The sequence below is a fragment of the Chaetura pelagica genome, unplaced genomic scaffold, assembly GCF_000747805.2.
Source record: "Chaetura pelagica isolate M959 unplaced genomic scaffold, ChaPel_1.0 scaffold401, whole genome shotgun sequence".
Classification (NCBI taxonomy): domain Eukaryota; kingdom Metazoa; phylum Chordata; class Aves; order Apodiformes; family Apodidae; genus Chaetura; species Chaetura pelagica.
In genome coordinates, this window is record NW_009952259.1 from 1,675,695 (window position 1) to 1,685,837 (window position 10,143).

Genomic DNA, 10,143 nt, shown 5'->3' on the forward strand with positions numbered 1-10,143 from the left:
TCAAACAGCCTCCAAACTCCAGATCTTTCATGTGTCACTGGCTACCCATTTGGTGACTTTCCAACTCTAACTGATGGATGCAACTTCATGTTCCTGCTCAAGTGATGGTGTAATTATGTCTTCCAAACTACAGAGCATTTAAACCCCACACATGAATTAAAGCTACTAACTACAATAGTGACTTTCTGAGCAACAGATGATGTCCATAATACTGTCTCCCAATTTTTATTTACGGTATAACTCAGACATTACATACAATAAGAAAATTCTAGATAAAGCCAAACACACTCCTGTTCAGAGATACCAGGTTGGGATGGAGCACACAACCCTCAGAGCCCAGACTGTAGCACTGAAACCCTCCATCAGTGTCCTAATGTTCAGAAACTGGCTTATTTTCTTCCCCCTCACATTTTCTAGTTGGGACTCCATACTTATCCATGGAGGAGCTAACAGTGAAGCTCTCTCCAACATTTTTCTTAATACGTGTTCAAATTAATACAACCCATTTCCTTCAAGTTTCCTTGTAAGCAATTAATAACTTAATAGAAGTTAGAAGGCTACTGTTGAGAACCTAATCACAGAAAGTGTTCAGTTCACAAGAACCTCTCCTCTCCCCTACACAAATCTCACTTTCATTTCAATTCATTAATATAAAGATTTCAGAAACCTATTAGCTAGGTACCTCATTAAACCTTGCTCTCATTCTTTCATTTTGGTTGACAAACCCCTGAAAAATTCATAACTCCTTAAAAAGCAGATGGCTGAAGTTCCAAAAGTGGGAAAACTCAGGATCAATTCACCTGATCAACATTAGGCACCTACACCTGAAAAGAAGCATCTAGGGCCCTTTCACAACCAGTTTAGGAAACAAAAAGGCATGTTCAAGTTATGCTGTCTTCATCCTAAAGACCTCCATGACTGTTCAGATTAAAAGCCTGAGACCCACCCAGGATTTTGTTTTCATGTACAGCACATTTATTGAACAAACTACCCAGTTTTGTACTTCAGTTTAGACACTGAAAGTGGGAGTAGCAAATTGCTAAAATTTTATGGAGTTTTGTGTTTTACATGTAAGGGGGAGGGGAAAGAGAAAGGAACCAGAAGCACAACATGAATTTTTGGGAACACAGTGTACAAACTGATTATTACTTGACAAATAGAGCTTACTAACACACTGTTTCAGCCACGTGCTCCATAAGGAAAACTCCATCACAGCCCATAAAGTAAAAATTTAGGTTTGAAAAAGTAATTTCTTCTCATTTATGTGTTAGGAGAAAGGGACCTGCAGTAACGTTATGGCCTCAGCAATTTAAAGTTGTTTAAAGCAATCACAGAAAGCAAATTGATTCTCTACACACACCCCAGTGCTGCAGAGCTAAGAACTAGCAGCAGGAAAAGGATGGAAAACAAACATGCACACACAAATGAACCATACTTGCAAGTTCCACACCCTTCTTCCTTCCAGCAAACTCACTTTGCACCCCTGAGAGAACAAAGGACAAGTTTCACCTCTGACTCTTTGCAATATTGAGGTTTTTTTGCTCTGCCATGAGAGGCTTCTTTCAGCTCAACATGAAACTGGACCTCTTCCCTGAAGACATGCTGAAGGTCTGTTCACAGTCTACCTGGTCTTGGCAGCCAAAGTGGTGCCAAATGTAAAAGTAGGTCAAAATTTCTCACAATGAGCCTTCTTGGCAGCATTTCTTTGATGTTGAAGGTGCTGTAAATACTTAGCAGCAAAATGCACATAGGGTATAGCTACCAGTGACAAATGAAGGCAAAATCACATCAGAAGCCTGTTCAGAAGTCTGAGCTCCAGCAAGAGGAAGAGGCATTTCTTCACACGCTTTGAACACAGTGCACAGCTCTCCAGGAGCCTGAACAACCCTGGTGAGATGCCAAATTGCAATGGGTGAAATCCTTAAAGACCATTTCTGTCCCATCTCTAAGTGAAATTAAAGTGTCCATTTCAAAGACAAGTTTTCAGAATATTACTAGTTCCATATTATGGTAATAAACGGAGTAATTTTAAAATCAATATCTCCTTACTTAACTGGGGTACACATGACCTTGACATTGGGCTGTGTAAGTCCAAGATGCATTGCATACAAAATTAAATGCAAAATACATCCTATGAGTGCAGACTATTTCTGCATGAAGTACAATCTATAAAAACTTCAGGCCATAAAAAAGTTAATCTAAAATCACTTTTGTTTTGTCCAAACACTAAATATTAGAAGATACACATTTTCACCAGTTCATGTAGCTTCTCTAAAACTTTAGGGCTCAAGAGCAGAGCTGTTAGAATTTCTGTAAATTTACAGACTTACCAAAGGAGAACGGAAATAAAGAGTTTTGCCCCTGGTGAGACACACCCCTGAGATCTGAACTGTTACGTTGTTCAGTTCAATGTAACAACCATCAATTGTGTAGATTTTCAAGACAGCAAGAATTTGTGCTTTGTTAATAGCACATTAAGACAATATCTGAGCAGATAACATCCTTCATAAAGACATTTAAGAAGAAAATAAGGCTGAAGCACAGATTCCTGATGGAGGCAGAACCATGCAACCTAGCTTCAACTTCACAACTAGAATAACTACACCTTTTCATAAAGCATGACTTCCTCCAGAAGTTAAAAATACGAAATTACAGAGATGGAAACTATCAGAACCACAGAATATGTTGAGTTTCAACTGCATCTGTCATTGCTGATTTCAATCAGAAAAGCAGCACCTGGAGTACCTTCCATTGGAAGTTATCATTATTATCTGGAAACAGAAATGGCTATTTGGTCATTTGTCAATCTCTATAGGGGGAAAAAACAAACAAACAAACAAAAAGAAAACAAGAATAATTTTCCTGATTCTCTCCAATCATGCATCTCCTAGAAACATAATCTAAGTCTAACCTTTGCAGATTTAACAAACTGGACTACAACCTGCCAAGGCAGAAAAGTTATCTAACAGACCAGACATGAGATTAAAACAGAGTTACAACCAAATAAGTAGCCTTCTCAGCCTACAAAGCCTTCAGTCACATGGCTTTTTCTGTCCTTGAGCGAGAAGTTACTCTCTCCAAGTTCACTTCTTCCACTTGGCCAAGTAAATCCAAACCTCTCCGTTAGATCTTATGTCCTCTCCTCAGTACTCTTGCAATTTAAATCTTACTGAAAGATTTACTGAACTCACAGCTAGCTATATGTTAGAAAGATCAAATCACAGCCCAACAATTAAAAAAAATGCCTTTTTTATACTTTGCCAGATGCAATAAAACAATATCTAAACCATTCCAGAAATTTATATGCAAGGTCTAAAAGCAGTCACAGTCCTTTTCAGGCTATGACAGCCAATTTATGGTGGCTACTTTCAAGCCCATAGAAGGACATTTGGGAAATCTACTCAAGAGGAGCTCTTTACTGCACGATCTGACATTCAATCACATTTAAAAGTACATAAAGAATGTTCTCCCCAAATATTTCCTTTTTTTTGGGAAGTTACCTGTTCTGACACCACCTAAAATGGAAAAGATGTCTACAGCAATTTTTATTGTAAGATATAACAGACTTCCAGTGGGAAAAAATGTTCCTGTCATTGCTGGAAGGGGTCAACCTTGCTATTTATAATCATCTACTGTAATGACTCCAGGAACATTGCCTAATCCTAATAATTAGGGCCTTCAAGATTAATGAAGACTCTGTGTGTGATTGCTCTAGTTTCCCAAGCATTGATCATCCAGTTATAAGTCTTCTAGAAGAACCTTCACAGCCCTTGTGTAACGTGCAAGAAAGCAATCACTTGTTCAAGAGGTACTAGCTACACCAGGAAGTGTGGTTCACTGCACATACACAGATGTTCCCTGCCTAACCCCCTTACAGCCCAAACAGAAACAGCAAGATGTAGTCAACCATATATTCCAACTCCTGGTAACCTCTCTGTAGTATGTTGTCACATGCAGATGTTGCCTCATGTGATGATGACTTTCACTGCATTGCAATACAATTTGTCTTAAGAATGGGCTTGTTTGGTAAATATATGACAGCTTTGAACAATTACAGGTCATTATGCTGGCAAATAATTCCCAACCCAGCACTATTGCTTTTGATAGAATCTTTTCATAATTGCTCATCATAATACCTTAAATAACCATTAACAATTTTCAGCTATTTTGGTGAAACCTGTTTTACCATTCTTCAGAACAGTTATTTTCTACATTGTGCTTCCTTCAGCTTCTTCCCACCTTCTAGAAATGCTTTCTGTAAGCACAATGTACTCTGATAGGAGATATTCAGTAAAAACACAATTACATACTTTGTCCTGCCTTGTGTCAAAAACACACGCAGAGCTTACTCCATACAATCCTGTCAATGTCGTTTTAGTCATAGAAGGTAAGTCTAAATCATTTTCCTTTAGAATATATATTTGACTGGAAGTTTATAGCAAGATGTGTTTAAGAGGAGGGCAGTATGAAAATATTTTTTCATAGGTGGTTGGTAAGTACCTCAACATTATTCTTAAGGAAGACACAACCTGTCATTACAACAGAAATCGTAGAGAACAGTTAACTTCAAGTTGATTAACTCCTGAATTTGTAGCTGAAGATAGAAGTCCAAGGAGTATAATGATGGTACAATAAATAAAATATGACAGAGAAGGGATGAACAGAATCACAGTAAAGAATGAAAAACGCAGGATCATCCTTTCAGGTCTTCAGTATCTGAGGCCAAGAGATTGTCCCAATAGGGTAAAGTAAAAACACTGTTTCCTTTCTTTGAAGTGTTTGGCTTTCCCCTTTCTTCTCCTTATCCCCAAAATCAGCAGAATTGACTGTAAGAACTCACAGATGGAATTGTTTCTTGTTTCTTCAGATAGGGTAGTGGACCACAGGCCTACATTTTCTTCCACAGAGCTACTGTATATAGAGTGGAGTCAGGCTGCTGCCCCAAGCAATGCCTCCTTCACCATGGTTCAGAATTCTCACACCAGTTCAACATTTACTGTTAAAACTCAATTAGGTTAATTAACAGTTATATTTGGAGGTAACAATGCTGTCCATCCATAAAAGCTAATAGAGTTCTCAAAAGACCAATTAAACATGAAACAGTCAGGTAGGTATCCTTCTCATAGAGGACATGAGAGACATGCAGAGTTCTTCAAACCGTTTCATACAAACATTCCATCATTCCCATTAGTATTTTGGGCTGCAGCACAATCCATTTGTACCTGACACTTAGTAGCAATTTTCAGTATAATTATCAAGCATTTGAGCAGTCTAAACCTGCACTATGAAAATATTAACATTCACTGCTCATACTATGAGCCTGGAACAAATAGCCTGTACAAACACATACACTTGTTTAGGTAACTAGACTATTTATCCACCATATTTTTCTACCCCAAAGCAGCTGCAGTTCCAGCCCCTAGTATTGCCACCAAACCACACAGAAACAGGAATTTTCTCCCTAAACAACTTAACATATGAGGTATTAACTCTAAAAGAACAATAATAATAACTATTAATAAAGACACTGTTTTTTAAATAGGTTTTTTTGAGCAAAATTTTTCCAAATGTTTTTGCTAAATGTGTATCAGTATTATCACACACAACCACAGTAGCAAGGACAGGCTCATGTTCAAAGTTAGCACCTAGGTCAAGTAACAAAGGTAGAACCAGGGAAGTAAACCCAGATCTAAGTTAATGTTATGAGTGTACAAAAACATAACCATAACCAAAGATTCTTATTCAGCTGATGCAGCATCTGAACTAGCTCATAAAGCTTGCTAATGAATCTCTCTGCTTGTCTCAGAGTTGGCATACATCAGAAAAGACTTTCAATTTTTTCCTTTCCTTTTTAGACAGAGCCACTGGAACATATGCACAACCATGCTGGGTTGGACACGTGTCAGTTCTTGGAACCCAACACTGTCTATGCCAAAGGCCAAAAGCAGGGAAGGATGGAAAAGATGGACAAGCACATTTGGTACTTCTCCAGAGTGCTCCACCAGCCCCCAAACAAGCTGCAGTACTTACTCCTTGTCTAACTGAAAAACATGGTACACGATATTCCCTTCTTGTACAGTTTTGTCATCGTACACATTCCATGGTAATAGAGTGGATTATGTTCACCTTCCTCAGGAGCTCTTGATTTGTGTTTCTGTAATACACTTCAGTCACGTTCTCAGTAAAAAAAAATCCAACAAACAAAATGTTTAAATAACACTTCTAAAATATGTTACAAGTCCTTTAAGGCAACAGTTTAACATTGCAGGTCTTTATAACAATTACCAAATTCTTTATACGTTTCAGCATCATCACTTGATTTGCTCACTCAGCCATCCAGAAAGCTTAAAGATACTAAAGGCTAAATATAAATAAATTATTAAATAGGGGAAAGAGATTGGTGATTTCATAACTGGTGATAATCATGAATCTCAAATTAGTTTTAAGGGATCCCTCAGGGTTTCCATCACAGCCTGTTTGCCATGATGGGCAGGAGGAATTATCTTCCTCTTGTCCCGTATTTCTTGGAAACTAAATACATCTCTAAGCACAAGAAGTCTGAGTAGACCAGACTGCTCATTTCAGCTTTGAAGATGTATTTAACTTAAAATTCTACCTTGTACAGAAGTGTACAGTGTATAGTGTAGTGTATAGTGTTTTAACCATCAGTGTTACATTCCTGTAAAATTTTATGATACTTTATTAGAAGGTATGGTACAAGTGAGTTACAAGTCCTGTCTCAGAACAAGTGAGGTGCTCACAAAAGCACAGAGGAAAGTTCTTCTGAAAGCATTTCCCCACCTTTTTCTTCTCCAAGAGCTTTAAAAATACCGTATAGAGTGAGAAACTGAAATTTTCTATAATTCTACCGAAAAGAAATTAAGAGGTGACTTCAAGTAGAGTTTAATGTGCACACATCCCTTTAAAAATCCTGACTAATCACCATATTATTCTACAATCTCATTAACATCAAAAAGGAGGTGGCATCTCTACCTTTTTTTTTCCTGAAATATATTTCCCCCTCTCTCCATGTCTCTAATTATATTAAGCCCTTGAATGGTTTCAAGCCTGCTCCAAATTTTATTTATGTTTATTTATCTGCAAAACAGCTTGAGAAAAGTCCATCTTAACACCCCTCCTGTCTAACAGTATCACCATTTTCAGCAGGTTTGTCAAAGCATGGCCAGTGCAGCCCACAACTTTGGTAGCAGTGAAAAATCACTGACTTTAGAGATACCAGCTGATGAAGACAGAGAACTCTGCTTCATTTAATGAATTGGTGGTTACTCTTCTTATTTAAGTGAGTGTTGAACTGGAATCTTTCATTCTTGCGCCCTTCCCCTTGACATTCAACTCACTGGTTGCATTGACACGACTTCTGGAAATAATGAAGCTTTTATTTTCTAAGTTCTGGAGACAGGATACAAAATTTTATTATATCAACTCAATTGAGTGACTAACTGAATAAACCTCGAGTTTAATTAAAGACTATTTCAGAATTTATGACATTTGAAGTGTTTGCAGTAGAGGTATAAACCACCTCTGTTATAGCTACAACTGTTCTACAAACCTGAGAGTGCTTTGCCATCAGTCTTCAGACACACTAGCTTAAAGAGTCACACCATTTACTCAGTAGCAGCCCTAGTTTTAAGCTGTAGCATTAATTCTGAGGCCTGTTATCTGTGCCCAAGAGGCTTTTTAAATTTAATATTAGAGAAATTAGAAGACACAAGGGTAACAGCCTTCTTGCTAAATATGCAGGTATCACTATTTCCTAGTGCACAAATTGAACTCAACATTCCCTATTCTTCTGTTCAGAATTTTGCCATAAAATCAGCTTTAGTGGCATGCTTATCCATTAGAGCAAATATTGTGTTATTTTAGTCTAAATTAAGCCTTTGTTAGATAACATTTCTCCAGGATATGGGATGAAATTTTATGTCAGAGAGAGCAGGCACCCCCAGCACTCTCACCAGCTCTTCAATTGGAATATCTGCCAATCATTCCACCCCAGCATCCCACCTGCATGCCACAACCTCTGAGGACAGAGCTAGCATCTGTCTCTTGGCTCAGCAAAAGCATAATAGCTTCAAAAGACTTAGAGAAAGGATTCCTCTATCCACCAAGTTCTTGGCATTATCAGCAATACAAGGCATGGGTTTAAGTCAAAGCAGTCTGAAAAACATGAGACTCAAGCCCAGAGCTTCTTTATTCCTTGTGAGCACCTTGACAATACCCATTGCTTGCTTTTTAGTAGGTCCCTCTCTGAACAGTTTGACCTCACCCAACTGATAAAGAAATACAACCTCAGCACAACTAATTTTTCCATACTTAAGAGTATGGAAATCAATTATTTTCTGACTTCTCAATAGTTCCTTTTTAAGAGGAAGACATACATTGCCTGCCAGTCACCTTTAGAAGTTGCCTTGTAGATCAAATTCTGCAAATGCAACAAATATTTGTGAAAATCTGGCTGGAAAGACTAAAAAAATATAATGGTTTAAATCACTGCTCTCACTGGAGGGAAGCCCACAGTGTGAGCTCAACAGATATTTGTTCCTTTTGGCCTGCCAAAACTTAGAAATGCATCACTTACAATCAGAGGTACCATTTGTCAGCTTTTGCTCATCTAGTGCTCAGGTGAGAAGAAGGCAGGCAAAGGTGTGACGGGGCAGGGAATTTAAGGTGACACAGAGAAAGCCAAGCCGTTGCAGTGGAAGTGAGGAGACAGGAATGTGAAACACTGATTTTTGCAGACTTAGTGGTTCTTCCTTCCCCTGGAAACTCAAACATTTTAGCCTCCTGTTTTCCTGTGCTCCATCTTTGCATCTAATTATGTGGCTCCTGTTTCTAAGTAACCTGGTATCTGTGCTGGCTTAAGCCAGGATAGAACTAATTTTCTTTCTAATAATTTCACTTTTCATTTAAGTCCCTTCTAAGTAAGATGTAAGAAGTAAGACAAATGCTCTCTATTAACCCCTCTCCTTCCCCAGAAAGGGAAAGAAAAGAGAATAAAGCAGAGAGAGTTATGGGTTGGAAAACCATGACAAGCTCACACCTCACAATCTTTTGCTGTCCTCACCTTCTCTCATTTCCACTACTTTTGCCTATTTTTTCTTTTCACTTTTCTGTATTCTAATTTAGAAAACTTTATTCCTCCCTGTGCACAGGACACAGGCTTCTGCTTTCAGTTCTGACATTTAAAACCATTCTGTGCTCCAGTTGGAGGAGTTGCAGAGAAAATACTGGTGATCTTGAGAGTATCAGTTGCTGTGCAGGAAATGGCACATCCTCCAGATCATGGCCCTTCTGTACCCATAGTTACATGGTTAGGTTTTCACCAGCACTAGAGATGGATCCTTAAAGTTTTTCAGCAAGATAATTTCAATTTTAAATTTGGGAAAGGCTATATATATATATTTATGTATATATCTTTTTAATTATTTTTTTTTTCCACTTTGGTGTTGGAAACTGTTTTTCTTTGCTAACTCTTTACCTCTAAATGTTTAGGCAAACATCTGGCCAAGAAAATATCTGACAAATTGTAATCATTAGGTGCAAAATCATTAGCTGCTGAAAGCAGGATCTTACTGAAGTGTTTTAAACCAACTTCGTGACGTTTAAAATAAATTTAAAATGTTCTTACAAGTTCATAAAACCTTATCACTCACTATACAGTTTTGCACATTACTGTCATGGCACTAGACTTCAGTATTGCATCCTCATACAGGTTGGAATTAAGAGATACTACCTCTCAGTTATACACACACACACAGACCCCATTTTTACCTCCAATTTTAGCAATTGCTTTAAATATTTTCTGCAGTCACCAACGTAAAAACCTCAGTCATGGCAGCACAAGACAGCAGGGGAGGCGAAGTGTAACTATAGACCGGTCAACCTCACCTCCATCCCTGGAAAGGTGATGGAACAACTTGTTCTTGGCACTATCTCCAGGCACATCAAGGACATGTGGGTCATCAAGAGCAGTCAACATGGTTTTATCAAGGGTAAATCATGTTTGACTAACCTCATAGCCTTCTATGAGGAAATTACTAGGTGGATAGATGATGGTAGAGCGGTAGATGTGGTTTATCTTGATTTCAGTAAAGCATTTGACACCGTCTCCCACAGCATCCTTGT

General features: G+C 38.1%; 1 protein-coding gene across 1 annotated transcript in view; it reads right to left on the reverse strand.

The window, feature by feature from the left end:
* The window catches only part of SHANK2 (SH3 and multiple ankyrin repeat domains 2), a 298,236-nt gene that overhangs the window by 130,405 nt on the left and 157,688 nt on the right, over nucleotides 1–10,143 (reverse strand). The gene's annotated exons all lie outside the window — the stretch shown is intronic.